Source organism: Eptesicus fuscus, chromosome 1 (genome assembly GCF_027574615.1).
Source record: "Eptesicus fuscus isolate TK198812 chromosome 1, DD_ASM_mEF_20220401, whole genome shotgun sequence".
Taxonomy (NCBI): domain Eukaryota; kingdom Metazoa; phylum Chordata; class Mammalia; order Chiroptera; family Vespertilionidae; genus Eptesicus; species Eptesicus fuscus.
This window is the reverse complement of record NC_072473.1, coordinates 43,974,075-43,995,224: the sequence shown is the minus strand read 5'-3', so window position 1 is coordinate 43,995,224 and position 21,150 is coordinate 43,974,075. Positions and strand designations below refer to the sequence as shown.

Sequence of the window (21,150 nt, the reverse complement as noted above, 5' to 3'; positions counted from 1 at the left end):
GTTATTCATGCATACAAGTCCTTTGGTTGATCTCTCCTCCTTTCCACCACCCTCCCCAATCTTCCCTCTGAGGTTTGGCAGTCTGATTGATGCTTCTCTGTCTCTGGATCTGTCCCTGTTCATTAGTTTATGTTGTTCATTATATACCACAAATGAGTGAGATCATGTGGTATTTATCTTTCTCTGACTGGCTTATTTTACTTAACATAATGCTCTCCAGTTCCACCCATGCTGTTGCAAATGGTAAGAACTCCTTCTTTTTTACTGCATTGTGTATTCCATTGTGTAGATGTACCATAGTTTTCTAATCCACTCATCTGCTGATGGGCACTTAGGCTGTTTCCAAATCTTAGCTATTGTAAATTGTGCTGCTATGAACATAGGGGTGCATCTGGTTTCTTGGGATATATTCCTAGAAGTGGGATCACTGGGTCAAATGGGAGTTCCAATTTAGTTTTTTGAGGAAAATCCATACTGTTCTCCACAGTGGCTGCACCAGTCTGCATTCTCACCAGCAATGCAAAAGAGTTCGTTTTCTCCGCATCCTCGTCAACACTTGTCGTTTGTTGATTTGTTGATGATAGCCATACTGACAGGTGTGAGATGATACCGCATTTTTGTCTTGATTTGCATCTCTCATATAATTAGGGACTTTGAGAATGTTTTCATCTGTCTCTTGGCCTTCCTTCTGTCCCCCTTCGAAAAGTGTTTATTTAGGTCCTTTTCCCATTTTTTGATTGGATTGTTTATCTTCCTTTTGTTAAGTTGTATGAGTTCCCTGTAAATGTTGGAGATTGAACCCTTATCTGAAATGACATTGGCAAATATGTTCTCCCATGCAGTGGACTTTCTTGTTTTGTTGATGTGTGTTTTTTTTTTTTTTTCTGTGAAAAAGCTTTTTATTTTGATGTAGTCCCATTTGTTTATTTTCTCTTTAGTTTCCATTGCTCTAGGAGCAGTATCGGTGAAGAAGTTCCTTTGGCATATGTCTGAGATTTCGCTGCCTGTGGATTTCTCTAGTATTTTTATGGTTTCCCATCTTATGTTTAAGTCTTTTATCCATTTTGAGTTTATTTTTGTGTATGGTGTAAGTTGGTGGTCTAGTTTCATTTTTTTTGCATGTATCTGTCCAATTTTCCCAACACCATTCATTGAAGAGACTGTCTTGACTCCATTGTATTTTCATGCCTCCTTTGTCAGGTATTAATTGGGCATAGTGGTTTGGGTCGATTTCTGGGTTTTCTGTTCTATTCCATTGGCCTATATGTCTGTTCTTGTGCCAGTACCAGGCTGTTTTAAGAACAGTGGCTTTGTAATACAGCTTGATATCTGGTATTGAGATCCCACCTACTTTGTTCTTCTTTCTCAGGATTGCTGCAGCTATTCGGGGTCTTTTTTTATTCCAGACGAATTTTTGGAAAGTTCGTTGTAGGTCTGTGAAATATGCTGTTGGTATTTTAATGGGGATTGCATTGAATCTGTAGATTTCTTTGGGTAGTATGGACATTTTGATGATGTTGATTCTACCAATCCATGAATAGGTGTGCTCTTCCATCTGTTTATGTCTTCCTATATCTCTTCTTTCAGTGTCCTGTAGTTTTTTGCATATAGATCTTTTACCTCCTTATTTAAGTTTATTACTAGGTATCTAAATTTTTATGGTGCGATGGTAAGTGGATTGCTTTTTACTCTCTCTTTCTATAAATTCACTATTGATGTAAAGAAATGCCATAGATTTCTTGGCATTAATTTTGTATCCTGTTACATTGCCAGATTCATTTATTAAGTCTAATAATTTTTTGATGGAGTCTTTAGGGTTTTCTAAGTACAATATCATGTCATCTGCAAATAAGGACAGTTTTATTTCTTCTTTTCCTATTTGGATGCTTTTTATTTCTTCTTCTTTTCTAATCGCAATGGCTAGTACTTCCAGTACTATGTTGAACAGGAGTGGTGAGAGTGGACATCCCTGTCTTTTTCCTGTTCTTAGGGGAGATGGTTTTCATTTTTGTCCATTGAGTATGATGTTGGCTGTGGGTTTGTCATATATGGCTTTTAATATGTTGAGGTATGATCTATCTATTCCCACCTTGCTGAGAGTTTTTATCAAGAAGGGGTGTTGGATTTTGTCAAATGCTTTTTCTGTGTCAATTGAAATGATTATGTGATTTTTATCTCTCAATTTGTTTATGTAATGTATCACATTTATTGATTTGCGGATATTGTACCATCCTTGCATCCCAAGGATAAATCCTACTTGGTCATGGTTTATGATCTTTCTGTTGTATTGCTGGATCCAATTTGCTATAATTTTGTTGAGGATTTTGGCACCTATGTTCATGAGGGATATTGGCCTATAATTCTCTTTCATTGTGTTGTCTTTATCTGGTTTTGGTATTAGGGTGATGCTGGCCTCATAGAATGAGCTTGGAAGTGTTCCTTCCTCTTGAATTTTTTGGAATAATCTCAGGAGGACAGGTTTTAATTCTTCCTTGAATGTTTGGTATAACTCTCCTGTGAAGCCATCTGGCCCGGGCTTTTGTTTGCTGGAAGCTTTTTGATGACTGCTTCAATTTTATCCATAGTTATCGGCCTATTGAGATTTTTAGAATCTTCCTGATTGAGTTTTGGAAGGTTGTATTTTTCTAGGAATATGTCCATTTCCTCCAGGTTGTCTAGTTTGTTGGAGTAGAGTTGTTCATAGTATTTTTTGACAATCCTTTGTATTTCTGTGGGGTCTGTTGTTATTTCACCTCTTTCATTTCTGATTTTATTTGGGTCCTCTCTCTTTGCTTCTTGGTGAGCCTGGCTAAAGGTTCATCAATCTTGTTTATCCTTTCAAAGGTCCAGTTCTTGGTTTCATTGATATTTTATATTGTTTTTTTTTTTTGGTCTCTATGTCATTTATTTCTGTTCTGATCTTTATTATCTCCTTCCTTCTGCTCACTCTGGGCTTTTCTTGTTGCTCTCTTTCTAATTCTTTGAGTTGTAGAGTTAGATGATTTATTAGCATTTTTTCTTGCTTTTTGAGGTAAGCCTGTAGAGCTATGAACTTCCCTCTCAGGACTGCTTTCATTGTGTCCCATAGATTTTGGATTGTTGTCATTAGTTTCCAGGATGCTTTTAATTTCTTCTTTGATCTCTTTGGTAACCCAGTCGTTATTTAATAGCATGCTATTCAGCTTCCAAGTGTTTGAGATTTTTGGATTGTTTTTATTGTAGGTTATTTCTAATTTTATGGCATTGTGGTCTGAGAAGATGCTTGGTATGATTTCAAGCTTCTTGAATTTGGGGAGACTTTGCTTGTGACCCAATATGTGGTCTATTTTTGAAAATGTCCCATGTGCATTTGAGAACGTATATTTCGTGGCTCTGGGATGCAATGTTCTGAAGAAGTTAGTTAAGTCCCTCTGATCTAGTGAGTCATTTAGGATTGCTGTGTCTTTGCTGATTTTTTGTCTAGAGGATTTATCCAGTGATGTTAGTGGTGTATTAATGTCCCCTACTATGATTGTGTTTTTGTCGATCTCTCCCTTGATATCTTCCTGGAGTTTTATTATGTATTTGAGTGCTCCTGCATTGGGTGCATATATGTTTATCAGGGTTATATCCTGTTGTTGTATCGATCCCTTTAGTATTATGAAGTGGCCTTCTTTATCTCTTGTTACGGCCTTCACTTTGAGGTCTATTTTGTTAGATATATGTATTGCTACCCCAGCTTTTTTTTTTTTTCATTTTCATTTGCCTGAAAGATATTTTTCCATCCCTTCACTTTTAATCTATGTGAGTCCCTTGTTCTGAGGTGGGTCTCTTGTAGACAGCATATATATGGGTCATGTTTTTTTTATCCATTCGGCCACTCAATGTCTTTTGATTGGAGCATTTATTCCGTTTACATTTAAAGTTATTACTGAAATGTTCTTGTTTGTAGTCATATCTATTTTTGTGTCTGTGTTCCTTCTTATCTTTTTATTTCTTCTTTTTACAGTATTCCCTTTAGAATTGCTTGCATTGCTGGTTTGGTGGTGATAAACTTTGTTAACCCTTTTTTTTTTGTCTGTGAAGCTGCTGATTTCCCCTTCAATTTTGATTGATAGTCTTGATGGATAGATTATTCTTGGATTCAGTCTTTTGCTTTGCAACATTTTGTATACCTCCTTCCATTCCCTACTAGCTTGATGTGTTTATGTTGAGAAATCATTTGATAATCTGATGGGGGATCCTTTGTAGGTAACTTTCTGTCTCTCTCTTGCTGCCTTTATGATTCTTTCTTTGTCGCTAATATTTACCATTGAAATTATGACGTGTCTCGGTGTGTGTCTTTTGAGATTGATCCTGCTTGGGACTCTGTACTTGTGTAAGTTTTTTCTTCCCCATATCCGGGAAGTTTTCTGTCCTTATTTCTTCAAATATATTTTCTAATCCTTGTTGCTCTTCTTGTCCTTCTGGCAGCCTTATTATATGTATGTTATTTCATTTCATGTTGTCCCAAAGCTCCCTTCGGCTTTCCTCCTGCTTTTTAATTTTTTTCTCCAGTTGCTATTCAGATTGGGCTTGTTTCTGTACCTTATCTTCTAACTCACTAATTCGGTCCTCTGCTTCTTCTAGTCTACTGTTGAAACTTTCCATGGTGTTTTTGATTGTAGCTATATCACTTTTCATTTCTCCCTGATTCTTGCATAGGTTGTTGATTTTCTCATCTATCCGATGTATGAATTCCACGACCATTACTCTGAATTCTTTTTCTGTCATGTTGCATGCTTCAGTTTCACTAATTTCCTTTCTTGGCAACTCCTCATTTTCTTTCCTCTGGGTATTATGTCATCTCCCCATTCTGACTATCATCAGAAGGTTCAAACTTCGAGTTGTGTGGACCTGGGCTGTGTGCAGTGGGAGCTTCGCACCACCTGAGTGTCACTGAAGTGCTCTGACACTAGGACGTGTGGCTGCTGTGGGTTGGTAGGAACTAGGCTTGGCCAGGGTCAGTGTTACCAACGTTCAGTGTGGTCTCATGTGTGCACCTAGAATCATGGACCCTGCCTGCACTGCGCTGTTGGCATGTGCCAAAAATGAGTCCCCAAGCGTGTTCCAGGAGTCAGAGTTTTCCTGTGTCTGCACCAAGAATCGAGTATCAGATTCTCTGTTGCCTGGTGTGGCTTCTCGCTGAGAATCAGGGTCCCCGGGTGCACATGCACCAAGAATTGGAGTCACTGGCTCTTAGTGTGAATGCGCTGTGAGTCAGGGATCCCAAGTGCACACAGAAAGAAACAGAGTCAAGTCAGTGGTGCTCAGTGCTGCCTCTTTCTGGGAGAATCTGGGTCCTGATCACCATGGGGGACTGGGTTGCACAGTAGCACTGTGGCATGCCTGCACTGTGGAAAACAGACTTCTGTGTGTGCTGCAGAAAACAGACTTCCGTGTGCGCTGTGGTAAACAGATTTCCATGTGTGCTTGAACAGAATCAAAGTTAGGTGGCACTGCTGCCCTGCGTGGGCTTCGGGTTTGGTTGACAGATTGCATTGCGGGGAACAGATTCCAGTCTCTGTGCGTGCACAAGCAAAAATTCCCATAGCAGTGCTGCGGTCTGTGCGCATGCTCCCAAGCTCAAATTCCTGTAGGTGTGCTGCAGCCTGAGCGAGGGGCGGGTCTATCAGTTACTATGGTGCTATCCGCGAACCTGCAGGGAGGGGGATAGGCTCTTTGACTCACAGAAATCTGCGGCAGAGAAGTCTGGATTCTTGTTGTCTGTTGGTCTGAAGCTGTGGTCACAGTTCTCTGTCCCCAGTGGCTGCAGGGTCCTGGTTTGTGTCTGAGATGCGGCTGGGTGGTGCTGAGGCCAGGATCCTAGTCTCAAGGAGCTCTGCTTCTCAAGATGGCATGGTCTCTGTGCCCACACTGGCTGCCCAGAAGTGTCCGCTTTGTGCGCAGGGCTCTGCCCTCTAAGACTGCCTGGTTTGGCAGCCCCTTGCATGATGTGCAGAATCTAACTATCCCTAGCTCATACACACACACACCACACACATCTACACTCTCCTCTATGGTTCCCTCACTCTCTCACACTCTCTCCCTCCTTACCTTCCTGCTGTCGCCATCTTCCCTTCCACTCTCTTTCTATGCCCCTGATTCTATTATATTCACCAGTTTATTCTGTTCACCAGATTTTTTATTCACTTGATTTTTAGATTCACTTGTTGATAGATATGTATTCCTTGTTCATAATTTTTATCTTTACCTCTTTCTTATTCTTCCTCTTCTTAAAGAATACTTTTTAGCATTTCATATAATACTGGTTTGGTGGTGATGAACTCCTTTAGCTTTTTCTTATTTGTGAAGCTCTTTATCAGACCTTCAATTCTGAATGATAGCTTTGCTGGGTAGAGCAATCTTGGTTGTAGGTTCTTGCTATTCATCACTTTGAATATTTCTTGCCACTCCCGTCTGGCCTACATAATTTCTGTTGAGAAATCAGCTTACAATTGTATGGGTGTTCCCTTGTAGGTAACTAACTGCTTTTCTCTTGCTGCTTTTAATATTGTCTCTTTGTCTTTTGCTCTTGGCATTTTAATTATGATGTGTATTGGTGTGGTCCTCTTTGGATTCTTTTTGTTTGGGGTTCTCTGTGCTTCCTGGTCTTGTCAGTTTATTTCTTTCACCAGGTGGGGGAATTCTTCTGTCATTATTTCTTCAAATAGGTTTTCAGTATCTTGCTCTCTCTCTTCTTCTGGCACCCCCATAATTCAGATGTTGGTATGCTTGAAGTTGTCTCAGAGGCTCCTTACGCTATCTTCATATTTTTGGATTCTTTTTTCTTTATGCTTTTCCGGTTGAGTGTTTTTTGCTTCTTTGTATTTCAAATCTTTGACTTGTTTCTTGTGATCCTCTAGTCTGCTGTTGGATCTCTGTATATTATTTTTTTATTTCAGTCAGTGTATGCTTAATTTCTAGTTGGTCCTTTTTCACATCCTCGAGGGTCTTACTAAATATATTGGCCTTTTCTAGGAAATTCTTGAAAAACCTTATAACCATGGTTTTGAACTCTATACCAAGTCATTTGTTTTCCTCCATTTCTTTCATTTGTGACCTGTTTCTTTGTCTCCACATTTTCACTGCTTCCCTGAGTTGGTAGAGTGGCTTTGTGTGCTAGGTGTCTTATAGGGCCCAGTAGCTCAGCCTCCTGAGTTACTTGTGATGGACACCCTTGGTGCACCCCTTTGTGGTCTCTGTGCACAGTCTTGTTGTAGTTAAGTCTTGATTGTTGTTGGTATCACTGGGAGGAATTTACCTCCAGGCCAATTGGCTGTGAGGATCAGCTGTGTCTATGATGGGAGAAATTCTGTCCTGGAGAAACCCTTATGAGGCAAGACTTGCTTCAGTGGTGCTTTGGTGCTCACTGAGTCTGCCCCCCGAGTGTGTCCCTTATGGATCTGAGGAGTTGTAATCTGGATGGTCCTCCTCTGACCCCTGGGTACACTGGCTCTTGGATCTCCAAAGAAGTGCTAATTTAGCCTCTGCCTGAGGTCACCCAGCAGGAGCTATGGAGAGATCTTCAGATTCCTCTTCTTTGTTTGGGTTTTGGTGGTGCCTATATGAGGCCCAGCTGTGAAGCAATGGAAGCTGCTGCAGGGCCTTGGGTCTTCTTTTGGATATTCTTGGTCTCACTCACTCAGCTGCAGTTTGTTAGGTAATTTTGTTTTCAAAGGACCAGGACATTCATATGCAAAAGCCACTGCACACAGCTGGGGTGGGGCAGAGTCTCAGGGTGGAGCAAACAGCTTCCTATCAGCCCTGCCCTAAGAGGCCCCCCGGGTCTCAGTGTCCTGCAGTAATCGCTTGCAAGCACCTCTGAGAGAAAGCCGTCCTCGAGTTCTGCCCGCTGCCAGACAGTCCAGTTTCTCCCCGTATGAGACTGGCTCCCCAGAGTCTTGCCCAGAACTGGAGTTCAGAGCAGTCAGGAGCATTTGTCCCCTCCCACTTGACAAAGCCAGTTGCATACTCAGTTGCCAACCCTCTCCATGCATAAGCGTGCCTCCGTACCTCTGCCTTTACTTTCGCAGCTCCTCTGAGTCTCAGTGTGCTTTTCTCTTTCCTTCTAGTTGTAGAATTTCCACTCAGCCAGCCTTCCTGTGGTTCTGGATGATGTCCGTTTTGTCTTTTAGTTGTAGTTTTGAAGTTGTGCGAGGCAGCAGTTCAGGAGTTTACCTATGCCGCCATCTTGGTTTCCTAGCTGCTGGAAGATTTTTGATTCTATTTCTTCAGTAATTATGGCCTATTATTTTTCTTTATTCTTCTTGATTGAGTTTTGGGAACTTGTATTTTTCTAAGAATATGTCCATTTCATCTAGATTGTCCATTTTGTTGGAACAGAGTTGTTCATAGTATTTTTAATAATCTTTTGTATTTCTGTGGGATCAGTTGTTACTTCATCTCTTTCATTTCTGGTTTTGTTTATTTGGGTCCTCTCTCTTTGCTTCTTGGTGAGCCTACCTAGAGATTCATCAATCTTGTTTATCGTTTCAAAGAACCAGCTCTTGGTTCTGTTGAACCTTTGTATTGTTTTTTGTTTTGTTTTGTTTTTGGTCTCTATGTTGTTTATTTCCGCTCTGATTTTATTATTTCCTTCCTTCTGCTTATGCTGGGCTTATCTTGTTGCTCTCTTTTTAACTCTTTGAGTTGAAGGGTTTGATAATTTATTATAATTTTTTCTTGTTTTTTTTGAGAGCTATGAACTTCCCTCACAAGACTGCTTTCACTGTGTCCCATAGATTTTGGATTGTTGTGTTTTCATTGTCATTTGTTGCCATCATGCTTTTTATTTCTTCTTTGATCTCTTTGGTAACCCAGTCTTGTTTAATATCATGCTATTTTAGCCTCCAGGTTTTTGATTTTTTAAAGTTGTTTTTATTGTAATTGATTTCTAATTTTATGCCACTTTGATCTGTGAAGATGCTGGGTATGATTTCTATCTTCTTGAATTTGAAAAGACTTTGCCTGTGTCCCAATATGTGGTCTACCTTTGAAACTGACCCATGGGAACTTTAGAAGAATGTATATTCTGGGGTGAAATGTTTGAAATGTTACATTTGGGGTGAAATGTTCTGAAGATGTCAATTAATTCCATATGATCCAGTGCATCATTTAGGATTGATATTCCTCCTGTTCTTTTCTTTATTTTTTTTCCAGATGTTGCTCTGCTTGGGTATTTTTTTCTACCTTGACTTCTAGCTCACTGATGAGGCCCTCCACCACTTCAAGTCTACTGTTGATGCTTTCTATTGTGTTACTTATTGCAGCAATGTCATTCTTCATTTCTTCTTGGTTCTTCGTTTTCTCTTGGTTCTTACACATATTGCTGAATTTGTCTTCCATCCTTTTCAGTGTCTTTATGAACATTGCTCTTAATTTTTTTCTCTGACAAATTGCTTGCCTCCATTCCATTTACTTCCTTTTCTGGTGATTCCTACTTTTCTCTCACATGGGGATTATTTCTTTGTCTCCCCATGTTTGCTCCTCTCAGTGTGTCTGGTTATGTAGCTCTCTCTTTCCTGCGTTGACTTAAAGGTACAAAATACAGCATGAAAAGACACAATACACAAGGCACCAAACACAAATGTATTCACAATACCAATAACCCAAAATAAAGGTGACCACCAGAGAAAAGAGTATTAGGAGAGAGAAAAGAGTGCAAAAATGTTATTGAAAGAAGGAAAAAATGTAAGAGAGAAAAGAAAAAGAAGGGGGAAAATATATGTATATGGGGTAAAAACTCCAAAAAACCCCAAAAATGCAAACAAAAATCACCAGATATGAATGCAAACCAAAAACAACTAATCCAAAAAATGCAAACAACAAACACCCAGATGAATCTGAGCTTATTTCCAGAAGATAAGGTCAATGAATTGAACCAATGAGGAAATGGCTACAATTCAATATAGAGGAGGTAGAAAGAGAAAGAGAATGAGTGTATAAGAAGAAAACTAAAAAAAACAAAATAAAAAAGAGAAAAACATATATATATTATGAACAATTTATATAGAGTAGATAGGCCTGAGTTGGTGATTGAAACTGATAAAGATATTAGTAGAAGAAGAGAACAAGTGAAGAGAGGAAAAACAGAAGCAAAAAAAAATCAGAAAACAAACTAGCAAACAATCAAATTAACAACTACAAAAAGACAGAAAGAAAGAAAAAGGAAGGAAAAAATGAAAAGAAAAAAAATTGGCTAGTGAAGAAAGAGAAGAGAGAAGTTTACATGGACTTGGAGCAGGGAAGAGGAAATTAGATATATGAGTAAGATCAATTTTTAACAGATAGTAAAAGGAAAAGATAGAGAAAAACTAAAGCAGGAACAGGGTAAGAGAAACAGGACAAAAAAGGGGAAAAGTGAGGAAGAGAGTGTTGGCATGAAGGAAAAATTGAAATAGAGTAAAATAATGCTAAAAGAAAAAGGAAATAGAATATAGAACACTAGTCCAAAAATAAAATAAAATAAAATAAAATAAAATAAATAAAATAAAGAAAAAATAAAATAAAGAAAAAATAAAATAAAAAGTAAAATAATAGTAATAATAATTAAAAATAAAATATAATAATAAATAAAGTAAAATCAAGTGAGAAAACAATCAGTTTCTTAAGTAAATGATAAAAAATAAAAAAGTGAAGTAGTGAAGGTCGTTCACTACAGCGGAATTTCAATGACCTATGGGGCTGGTTTAAGACCCCTCTCTACTGTTCTGCCTGGCACATCTGTTTCCTGTCAGGTAGTCTGCACAGTGTTGAAGTTCCCTGCGATCTACCGCTCCTCTGTGTCATAAGCCACAACCTTGTTTACAAGCAGGTGGGATTTCTCTGCTCACTTTGTTTCTCTGCCTGCCTTCAGTTGTATTTACACAAGAGTCAATTTCTGACACAACCCCTGGGTGGCAGTGTTTTTGTATTAGTTTCTGGAATCAAATGGCCCCTCAACCCAGTGTTTAGATTCTTCTTTCCCTGCCGCACTTAATACTGGGTTGGAGGGACGGACTGACCCAGAGCTGGTTTCCTGATCATCTCTCCTTATTCTGTTCCCCAGTTTCCACAAAAAACAACTTTCCCCTGCAGTCTCCGTGAGTGTTTTTTAGTTGAAAGATCCTATGCACTGGGTTTTGCAAGCAAAAGAAAGGAAGTTATAAAGACAAATCAACTGTTCTGCCTTGCAACCTTTCTCTCCTCGCCCCCACCCTCCCTCCATCGCCCCCTGGCACTGCACAGCCAGCATAGAACTTCAGGCTGCCTTTATGGGCACAGTCTCCCATGGCAGTGGGCTTAGATATAGAGTCCCCCTCTGCCATCAGCCCTGTGGACTCCCTTCTGCACTCGAGGGCTACACTGACCCCAAGGGCTGTAGATTTGGTGGGGCACAGTCTCCCTCTGAGACTCTAGTCCCCACTGTACACATTTCTCCCTCCAGCCTGGATCCCTGATCTTACTTCTCTCTAGGCCAGTGGTTCTCAACCTTTCTAATATCTGTGTTTCCTGATGGTCTTAGGCTCAGAGAACTGCTGCTGTAGAGCCTAAGTCCACCGGGAAACACAGATATTTACATTACGATTCATTAACAGTAGCAAAATTATAGTTATGAAGAAGCAACGAAAATAATTTTATGGTTGGGGGTCACCACAACATGAGGAACTGTATTAAAGGGTTGCGGCATTGGAAAGGTTGAGAACCACTGCTCTAGCAATCTGTCACCTTTCCATCCACAGATTGCCTCACCAGCTATGTTTAATTCACCAATTCTGGGTGGATGTTATTTGATTCAGCTGTTCTTTCTATCTGCTCTGTGAGAAGGCTCAGGACCCTTCCATGTATTCGGCTACCACCTTTCCCCCCCTGGAAAAACCTTTTAGGTGCCCATCCTGGGGAGGCTAGAGTCTCAGTGTTCGTGGGTTTGCAGCTGAGGCAGCTGGTCCCTGGGCAGTGTGGTTGTAGGGTCCCGGGAGGTATCCGAGGTCTCCCTGGTTGAAGGTAAGGCTGGGCTTCCAATCATAGCTGCTCTCCCCTTCAAGATGGCGTGGTCTCTGCGGCAGAGCTGGCTTCTTCAGGAGAGATTTCAGTAGTAGTAGAGGCTGCCCGGCCAGGGGGGCCTGTCCTCCAGTCCCCAACAGTCTTATGGGTGGAATTAAATAGCTCCATTCAGAAGTGTTGGTGTTCTGGAACTACAAGCCAGGAATAAGGCACATGGAGTTGAACCAAATGAGCAGGACACATAATTATTTGAATTGGAAAAGAGAACAATGAAGGCATGCAAAGTATCTGCTCCATCAGATTCTTGAAATTTGCAGAATCTCCAGGATTATTTCTTTCATTATGTACTTTATATTTCATCAGCTTTATTTGAGCCATGCTGTATGGTTGGGACTGTGAGTAACAAATTCTCTTAGTTTACTTAGTCTGAGAATGTCTTTATTTTCCCTTCATTATTGAATAACAGCTTCACTGGATATAGAATTTGAGATTGACAGTCCTTTTCTTTCAGATATTGAAAAATGTCATGCTACTATTTTCTAACCTCCAGAACTTTAGATAGAAACCTAGTCATTTACATTGATGTTTCCCTATAATAATAACATGTTTATCTTTGGATGGTTTTAATTCTTTTTGTCTTTAGTATTTAGAAGTTAAATACACTATGTCTTGGTAAAGTTTTTTTTTCTTTTCTTTTCCTATTTTGGATTTAGCCATCATTTGCATCTGCAGACATCTTTTGCCAAATTTGGAAAGTTGTAAACAATTATTTCTTTGAATATTTTTCCACTCCCATGTTCTCTTCTATGAATCTTATGATATAAACTAGTGGCCCAGAGCACAAAATTTGTGCATGGAGGGGGAGGTTCCCTCAACCAAGCCTGCACCCTCTCCAATTGGACATCCCTCTTGCAATCTGGGACTGCTGGCTCCTAACTGCTCACCTGCCTGCCTGATTGCCCCTAACTGCCTCTGCCTGCCTGATCACCCATAACTGCCCTCCCTTGCCAGCCTGATCTCGCCCCCAACTGCCCTATCCTGCCAGCCTGGTTGCCCCCAACTGCCCTCTCCTGCCAGCCTGATCTCGCCCCCAACTTTCCTCCCCTGCCAGCCTGATCTTGCCCCCAAAGGCCCTTCCCTGCTGACCTGATCTTGCCCCCAAAGGCCCTCTCCTGATGGTCTGATCTCGCCCCCAACTGCTCTTCCTTTGCCGACCTGGTTGCCCCCAAATGCCCTCCTCTGCTGGCCAATTTGGTTCTAATTGGTCAGTTTCTATGCCAGTCAGTGTCAAAAGCTCTGTCTCCTAGGCAGCCACTGCCTCCTCACAGTTGACCCAGATTTGGTTCTGATTGGCCAGTTTCTATGCCAGTCAGCGTCTCTGGGCCTATCAACAGGGCCTGATCAGAAAGGCAGGGCTGATCAGCAGCCCCGGTGGAGGCTTAAAGAGAAATGGAGGCAGGGCTGCTGGCCAGGCTCGGAGTGAAAGAGAGAGGCAAGTGCTGGTCTAAAGCTGTCACAGATGCTACAGATCAGCCCCTGCTTCTCCTGATTCGCAGCCCCCTCAGCAGTCACTGCTGAGTCACCCCGCCTGCAGCCACATTAGTCAGCACTGGGTCCCCATGGCAACCCAGAGCTGACTGCAGGACTGACTTCCATATTGGTGTTCTGATTGGCTGGTTTCTATGCCAGTCAGTGTCTCTGGGCCTATTAACGGGTCCTGATCAGAAAGGCGGGGCTGATCAGCAGCTGGGTGGAGGCCTGGAGAGAAATGTTGGCAGGGCTGCTGGCCAGGCTAGGAGGGAAAGAGAGAGGCAAGTTCTAGTCAAAAGCTGCCTCAGACACTACAGATCAGCCCCTGCTTCTCTCTTCAGGTCTCTTTCCCGGCTTGATTGAAAGCCTCCCCAGAAGTCACTGCTGGGTCACCAGGCCTGCAGCCACAGTAGTCAGCGCTGGGTCGCCATGGCAACCCAGCGCTGACTTTCAGATGGTCAGCCTTTGTTCATGATCAGTCGTTACACCCTAAACTCCTGGTCCATTTTCTCTTTTTGCATTGAATAAGTTATATATAATTATATCCTTTGCAACTCAACTGTTAAGCTCAACCACCGAGGTTTTTCTTATTCTCTTTTTCTATTCTACACTTTCAATTTATTTCCTTTTTATAACTTTTATTGCATTGGAAAATTTTCTATTTTTACTTGACTCAATAATGAAACCCTGGACCATATTCAAAAGTTGCCCAAGCAAAGTTTCTTTCCATCTACATTTTCCCCACTTTTGCCCACCTCCACCAAGCTGTTGCCTTGTTTGCTTTGTGTGTGTGTGTGTGGGGGGGGGGGGTCGGGGGGTCTGGAAAGTATATCCATTGATGACAATGTGGTGTTAAAATCCAGTTCTATGCTTGTTTAGCTGTTGATCCCTCCATTAATGTCTTCCAAAGATTTTCTTTATATGTTTAGATGCTCTTAAGTATGTAAAGGCTGTCAGTTGGGTGCATATATGTTTACAAGGATTATATCCTTTTGTTGGATTTATCTCTTTATTATTATGTAGCAACTTTCCTTTTCTCTTGATATGGCTTTTGTGTCATCTATTTTGTCATATGTAAGTATTGCTGCCTGAAACCAAACATTGAGACATTGGAAGTTAAATGTGAAAAGGGAATCCGGAATGCTTTGGTCAACCTTAATCGTTCTGAATGGTCAGAGCTAGTCACTCGTTGTTTATTTGAGACATTGGTAGTTAAAGCAGCTCTCACCTGTTAATCATATGTAAATTTTTGCTGATTGTCTATTATTGGAATTTCCTGCCTAAAGGATATGGGTGTATCTCAGAACCCCAATAAAAGGATAGCAAAGGCCAGGCAGTGGCAGTCCTCCCCCTAGAGGTGGACTCCCATCTGGCCCCCTATTTACCCAAATTAACTCTTTCCCAGTCTCTTTTCATTTTGATTGCTGCCTTCTCTAGAAACCGGACCTGAACGGGATCTCTGAAACATGTGGGATGTGATGAGGGATTCCACATATTGCTATCCCACTTTTTTATGCATTTCCATTTGCATAGAATATTTTCCTTTCTTTCACTTTCAGCCTGTGTATATCTTTTGTTCTGATGTGGCTCTGTCATAGACAGCATATATATGGGTCATGTTTTCTTATCCATTCATCTACCCTAATCAATGATTGGAACATTTAATTAATTTATATTTAAGGTTATTATTGATAGGTACTAATTTATTATATACTAGAGGCCCGGTGCATGAAATTCATGCACGGGAGTGTGTGTGTGTGTCCCTCAGCCCAGCCTGCACCCTCTCCAATCTGGGACCCCTTGAGAGATGTCCGACCACCCACTGGGATCGGGCCTAAATGGGCAGTTGGACATCCCTCTCACAATCCAGGACTGCTGGTTCACAACCACTTGCCTGCCTCTGCCTGATCACCCCCTAACCACTCCCCTGCTAGCCTGATCAACGCCTAACTGCTCCCCGGTGGCCCAATTGCCCCTAACAGCCCTCCCCTGCCATCCTGGTCACCCCTAACTGCCCTCCCCTACCAGTCTGGTTGCCCCTAACTGTCCTCTCCTGCAGGCCTGGTTCCCCCCAACTGCCCTCCCCTGCTGGCCTGGTTCCCCCCAACTGCCCTCCCCTGCTGGCCTGGTCACCCCTAACTTCCCTCCCTGCTGACCTGATTGCCCACAACTGCCCTCCTCTGCAGGCCTGGGTCCCCCCCCAACTGCCCTCCACTGCAGGCCTGGTCTCCCCCAACTTCCCTCCTCTGCTGGCCTGGTCACCCCTAACTGCCCACAACTGCCCTCCCCTACAGGCCATCTTGTGGCGGCCATCTTGTGTCCACATGGGGGCAGCCATCTTTGACCACATGGGGGTGGCCATCTTGTGTCTTGGAGTGATGGTCAATTTGCATATTACTCTTTTATTACATAGGATTTTTTATACCTGTGTCTTTCTCTTCTCTATCTATTTCTTCTTAAAGCAGTCCCTTTAACATTTCTTCTAATACTGGTTTGGGGATAATGAACTCCTTTAGCCTTTTTTTTTTTAATAAACAAGAGCCAAGTTTACTTGTTTATTTCTTGCATCTGAAGTACTCCTCAGTGACATCCTTTGCCTAAGACTCTTTGCCATAGTCCTTAACCACACACAACTGCAACCAACCACTTTATGGGGTTTTCCCTCTGTGTCAATTTTACAGAATTGTTTAATTTTAAACATTGTCAATGTTTACATTCCCCTAGTTCAGTGGTCAGCAAACTGTGGCTTGCAAGCCACACGTGGCTCTTTGGCCCCTTGTGTGTGGCTCTTCCACAAAATACCACGTGTGGGTGCGCACGTACAGTGCTATTGAAACTTCGTGGTCCATGCACAGAAGTCGGTTTTCGGCTCTCAAAAGAAATTTCAATCGTTGTACTGTTGATATTTGGCTCTGTTTACTAATGAGTTTGCCTATCACTGCCCTAGTTTCTTGTTGTCATCAACCTTAATTAGGTTGATTTGGTGTTCAGCACAAAGAGCCTACCCCAACTTGACGTAATAGGCGCATCACAGTTGGATGCAAGTACACAAAGGTGGGCTTGGCACTTGTCTAAGGCTTTGACAGCTTCACGAATTCCACTCACTAGGTCATCATGGATGAGGGAGGTCTTCAGCACCTCCTGTAAAGCAGTATTAACATCCATTACTCCTCTGACAGCAATGCATACCTTGACCATGGCAGTGGGTTATGGGTAGAGCTAAATCTTGAATGCACCCATGCCTCCCCCTCTGTGCAACTCCGTGGCAGCAGGGAACGAGCTGCCTTTTTTTTTTTTGGTCTGGGAAAGTCTTTATTTGACCTTCAATTTTAAATGATAGCCTTGCTGGATAGAATGGTTTTGGTTGCAGGACCTTGCTCTTCATCACTTTGAATACTTCATGCCAATTTCTTCTGGCCTGAATTGTTTCCATTGAGAACAAAGATGACAGCTTTATGGGAACTCTCAGGTAACTCTCTCTCTAGTTCACTGTCTTTAAGGTTCTCTCTTTGTCTTGAATCTTTGCAATTTTAACTATGATGTGTCTTTGTGTGGGTCTCTTTGGGTTCATCTTGACTGGGACTCTCTGTGCTTCCAAAACATGTGTGACTTTTTCCTTCACCCCTCTCAGGTTAAGGAAGTTTTCACCCATTATTTCTTCAAGCAGGTTCTCAATCCCTTGCTCACTCTCTTTTCCTTCTGGTAATTCTATGATGTTATGCTTGATGTTGCCTCAGAGGTCCCTTAGACATTCCTCATTTTTAAAATTATCTTTTCTTTTTCATGGTCTGCTTGGGTGCTTACTGTTATCTTGTCTTAAGAATTGTTGATTCAATTCTCTGCATCATCTAAGTTGCTGTTGATTCCTTCTAGTATATTTTTCATTTCAGGTATTGTATTTTTTAAAAAGTTTTCACTGGTTATTTTTCATATTTTCCATGACCTTTTTTGTTGCTTACTATCTTTTTTTTTTTAAATACTCACTGAGATCATCCATTTTTCTTCTATGTTCCTTGAGCATTATTGTAACCATTGTTTTAAACTTGATATCTGGTATTTTGGTTGCTTCCATTTCATTTAATTCTTTTACTGGGGTCTCTTGTTCTTTTATTGAGGGCATATTTCTTTGTCACTCCATTTTGCCTCTGTGTATAAGGTAGATCTACTATGACTCTGAAGTTTGTTACAATGGTTTTATGATGAAGGTGTCTTGTTGGGCTGAGTGGCACAAACTTCTAGATCACCTGAGCTCAGTGCTCCAGAAATGTTTCTTGTGGGTTATGTATACACTTCTGTTGTAGTTGAGTCTTGAATTCTGCTGGCCCTTTTGTGGTTGGAGCTAACCATTTAGGTCGTCTGACTGACTATATGGGTAAACTTCAATGACCATATATGAGATGCTGTACATGGTCTGCCCTTGATTCAGAGTTTTTGCCAGTATGGTCTGGTGCCTGCTAGAATTTCTATTTTGGGTCTGCCTTATGTGTGGCTAGATACATTGAGCTCTGGTGTCATGTGAAGCCCACCACTGGTTTTGTTGGTTCTAGGTCCACTTAGACCAGGTTCAGGTACAGATTGATTTCAGACATTGTGTGTTACCAGCTATGGGCTACCTCTCTGGAGCTATCATGCTGTTCACTGTTTGTGGCTGTACCTACTGTGCCTGGAGGTGCTTTGGAGTGGCCAATCTATGTATAAGGGTCAGCTTTCTTCAACTTAGAGGGCATATCTGTAAAAGGACTGAGGCTCCCTAAGGTCTGCCTCCACTTGTCAGCTACTCCTCTTCCCCATGAGGTTGCCTCGTCTTCTTCCAGACCTTTCCAACGAAAGACTGTAGAGGTCCCAGGTTGGCCACAAACCACAGCCCCTTCCACAGGTTGTGAGCTCAGTAGAGTAGAACAACTGAAATAAGGAGGACATATCTTGTGGGTCCCTTATTTTGGGTCTACCTTGATGGTCACTCAATGAGTGAAAAGTGGTCCCTACTCCAGAGCCAAACTACTCAGCCTATGCCAGTTTCCAGGTTCCTCTGGGAGCCTCGCTGCAGGTTCAGGTTCAAAAAGGCCATCAGTCACCTCTGCAGGAGAAAGCTCAATAGGGCAAAGCCACCAGAGTTCAGGAGGACAGATAAAAAGAGTCTTCCATTGGGGGTGATGTCAGTCTAGTCTGCAGGAGGGAAAAAGAACTTCATCCCAGTTCCAGTCAATAGCCTCTGAGGGACTCAAACTTTTATTTTAATTTAATAAATCTTTATTGTTCAGATTATTACAATTGTTCCACTTTTTTCCTCCCATAGCTCCCTTCCACCCTGTTCCCACCCCACCCTCTGCCCTTACCTCCCCACTGTCCTCATCCATAGGTGTACGATTTTTGTGCAGTCTCTTACCACACCCCCACACCCTTTTCCCCCTGAGAATTTTCAGTCCACTCCCTTTCTATGCCCCTGATTCTATTATATTCACCAGCTTATTCTGTTCATCAGATTTTTAATTCACTTGATTTTTAGATTCACTTGTTGATAGACATGTATTTATTGTTCATAATTTTTATCTTTACCATTTTCTTATTCTTCCTCTTCTTAAAGAATACCTTTCAGCATTTCATATAATACTGGTTTGGTGGTGATGATCTCCTTTAGCCTTTTCTTATCTGTGAAGCTCTTTATCTGACCTTCAATTCTGAATGAGGTAGAGTAATCTTGGTTGTAGGTTCTTGCTTTGCTGGGTAGAGTAATCTTGGTTGTAGGTTCTTGCTATTCATCACTTTGAATATTTCTTGCCACCCCCGTCTGGCCTGCATAGTTTCTGTTGAGAAATCAGCTGACAATCATATTGGTGCTCCTTTGTAGGTAATTAACTGTTTTTCTCTTGCTGCTTTTAATATTCTCTCTTTGTCTTTTGCTCTTGGCATTTTAACTATGAAGTGTCTTGGTGTGGTCCTCTTTGGATTCCTTTTGTTTGGGGTTCTGTGTGCTTCCTGGGCTTGTAAGTCTATTTCTTTCACCAGGTGGGGGAAGTTTTCAGTCATTATTTCTTCAAATTGGTTTTCAGTATCTTGCTCTCTCTCTTCTGGTACCCCCATTATTCTGATGTTGGTACGCTTGAAGTTGTCCCAGCGGCTTCTTACACTATCTTCAAATTTTTGGATTCTTTTTTCTTTTTGCTTTTCCGGTTGAGTGTTTTTGCTTCTTTTTATTTCAAATCTTTGACTTGATTCTTGCATTCCTCTAGTCTGCTGTTGGGTCTCTGTGTATTTTTTATTTCAGTCAGTGTATGTTTAATTTCTAGTTGGTCCTTTTTCATATCCTCGAGGGTCTCACTAAATTTATCGGCGGTTTCTAGAAAATTCTTGAATAACCTTATAGCTGTGGTTTTGAAATCTATATCCAGTCATTTGTTTTCCTCCATTTCTTTTGTTTGTGATTTGTTTCTTTGTCTCCACATTTTCACTGCTTCCCTGAGTTGGAAGGGTAGCTTTGTGTGCTAGGTGTCCTATATGGCCCAGGGGCTCAGCCTCCCCATTTACCTGAGGTGGACACTCTTGGTGCACCCCTTTGTGGCCTGTGTGTACAGCCTTGTTGTAGTTAAGTTTTTTATTGTTGTTGGTATCACTGGGAGGAATTTACCTCCAGGCCAATTGGCTGTGAGGATCAGCTGTGTCTATTCCAGGAGAACTTCTGTGCTGGAGACAACCTTATGAAACAAGACGTGCAAAATTGCAAAAGCCTCTGTGCTCAGCTTGGATGGGGTGGAGTCTCAGGGCTAAGCAGTCTTGGCTTCCCGTCAGCCCTGCCCTATGAGGCCCCTGGGTCTCAATGTCCTTCAGTAATTGCTGCAAGCACCTCTAAGAGTAAGCCGCCCTCTAGTTTCGCCCGCTGCCAGACAGTCCAGTTTCTCCCCCAATGAATCTGGATTCCCAGATTCTCACCAGGAACTGGAGTTCAGCGCAGTGGGGAGCTTCTGTTTCCCTCTTGCTAGAGAAAGCCAGTGGCGCACTCAGCAGTCAGTCCTCTCTTTGCGCACTTGTGCGCACCTCCAGACCTCTGCCTTTCACAGCTCCCCTGAGTTTCCACCTGACAGCCCAGATTTTCCCCATATGAGCCTGGGTCCCCAGGGTCTCGCCCAGAACTGGGGTTCAGTGCAGTCAGAACTGGGGTTCAGAGCAGTTGGGAGCTTTTGTCTCCTTCCTACTAGAGAAAGCCAGCCAGGCACTCAGCCGCCCACACACGTGTTTCTGTACCTCAGCCTTTTTCAGCTCCTCTGATTCTCCATGTGCTTTTCTATTTCTTTCTAGTTGTAGAATTTCCACTCAGCCAGCTTTCCTGTGGTTTTGGATGATGTCCATTTTGTCTTTTAGTTGTAGTTTTGAAATTGTTGTGCGAGGCAGCAGTTTCGGTGTTTACCTCTGCCGCCATCTTGGTTTCTCTCTCCCTTCATTCCCTGGGACTCACACTTTGAATGTTCCAGCTTTGACCCACTCTTGCTTTCCCTTGTGGAACTGAGCCCAGCTTAGCGGGTTATCTGAGACTTGGCAGGGCTGATCCAAAAACTCTCCCATTTGGGGCAGTGTCTTCAAACCTGTAAGGAGGGGGACAGGAATTTCTACCCCTTCCCAGAG

At 42.1% G+C, this 21,150-nt stretch overlaps 1 pseudogene; it reads right to left on the bottom strand.

Annotated features, from left to right (window-relative positions):
• Positions 1–16,088: 16,088 nt before the first annotated feature.
• Positions 16,089–16,731, bottom strand: LOC129148915 (40S ribosomal protein S12-like; annotated as a pseudogene).
• Positions 16,732–21,150: the final 4,419 nt, after the last annotated feature.